Below are 2069 nucleotides of genomic sequence, written 5' to 3' on the forward strand. Positions count from 1 at the left end.
TGGATGTAACACGCAATGTGGATACTGGCCACTAATTACCAGGCTCAGATCTACTCCCTTTTTTGTACAAGGACATCATCTTGGCATGTTTAGTACAATGCCTTGCTCAAGGGAGAGGTTCATTAGGGGTGGAACACAAGTAGCTATTTCCTGCGCCCCATCTCTTCAAAATCAAGGAAAAGTGGTTAGGAATCCAACTAAGGCCATGTCCACACGGAGACGGAAGCTATCTTTTTTTTTTTCGTTTCAGAAAAGTTTTCCATAAACATGGAATCGTTTCAAGAAATGTGTGTATCCACATGAAACCACTGAATACCACTGAAACCGCTGTAGAATATATGCCAGGCCGGTAAGTGGCGCTGTAACGCTGCCACAAAGTACACCAAAAACAGAGAATAAGACAATCTCGTCAATAATGGCATTCAACCTCTAGGGGCGCACAGTCTATAATGTGTATCTCACTGTAGCGAGCAGCTTAAACCCTTGGCTTTGCGGGGAGGTTTGCCATGTTGATGAATAAAATGATTAAACCTATACAGGCAAATGCAGAGCTGTTCAGCAGGGCTGATGGTCTCCCTGTAGCCTACAATATAGAACGTTAACTATCGGTGACGTTCCTGATATCATCCACTTCCATGATCTTTAGACATGCTGCAAACACATCCCAGCATATTGGCCTCTCCTGCACATCACAGCACAGGCTAAATGATGTAACATAAATATACATTATATAAACTCATGGCATAAATGTGTTTTTATTGAAAAAGTCGCGTCAAGTAAGCTAAAGTCTTGTTGGAGTGGACACGAGCGGATATCACAGACATCACAGTGCAACCTGTGTTCGTCAAACCTCTCACTTCCCTATTCACGTTGTATTTACGAGGGCTATATATAGGGCAAGCCGAGTATGTCGGTTACACTCAGGGTTTACATTTCATTTCATTTCATTTTGTCCAATATTAAAATATTCCAGAATTGCATGTTGTATTAAAAATAAATATAATTTCTATCTAACACGTTAAGCCTGATTTTGTTTGTGTTATTGTAAAAATGTAGCCGCTGCTAAGCCTTCTGGGAAATATCCGATGAAGGGAGGGGAGGGGTGGATGGGAAGAGTCAGCTGTGTGGAGCCCTGAGGATGTTGTACACGCTGTTCTCCGTGTCCACTTGTTGCTGACGGTGGTAATAGAGGAGCATTATATTTTGCTGCAAGATCCCCAACAGGCTCAGTAGCTACTGCCATGATTGTTATTGTTGCTGGTGGAGAGAGGTGGGGCTATGGCGTCATCGGTTCAGGAAAGATGCGTATGGGTTGTAAACACGGAAATGCAAGGGTGGCGTCTTCAGATTTAATCACTCTGGGACCCGGTTTGAAAAATTAGCGTATACTCCCAGAACGTATAGTCCCAGAACGCGGTTCCATCTGGACGAAACGTCTATATGACAAAAAACTTTAGCGGATACACCTAAACTCGTCTCCGTGCGGACATGGCCTAAGTTAGGATTTTTGTTTGTTTGTTTATTTGTTTATTTACAATTGGATCGCAGCCCAGGTAGAGTAGAGCAGAGAGAGGTTCCTGCTCGCTGCATCCTGGTGGCTGTGCAGCATGTAAAAGCATCCCCTGGGGAACGGAGTTTGTCTGTTTGTGTTCCTCTGGTGTTTCACTGTCTGAAACCTGATCATGTTTCTATACGTACTGTGTGTGTGTGTGTGTGTGTGTGTGTGTGTGTGTGTGTGTGTGTGTGATAAATTAATCATGCATTAACATGCTGTGCTTTGAACACATGCTGTGAACACAATGGACACACACGCGCATACACACAGACAGATACGCAGACGCATACTGTACACACACACACACACACACACACACACACACACTGTACACACACACACACCAGCTGTTCACACTTTGAGCAGTGATCAAACACTGCCGTGTCCGAAATGACATCAGACACGACACACACACACACACACACACACACACTCCTCTGAAAGTCAAAGACACCCCCCCCCCCTCCCCCGGCGTCTGTCGCCACGGTAACAACATCCCATCATACAGGTTTAC

This window comes from Poromitra crassiceps (genome assembly GCF_964638095.1).
Source record: "Poromitra crassiceps genome assembly, chromosome: 15".
In the NCBI taxonomy this organism is placed as follows: Eukaryota; Metazoa; Chordata; class Actinopteri; order Beryciformes; family Melamphaidae; genus Poromitra; species Poromitra crassiceps.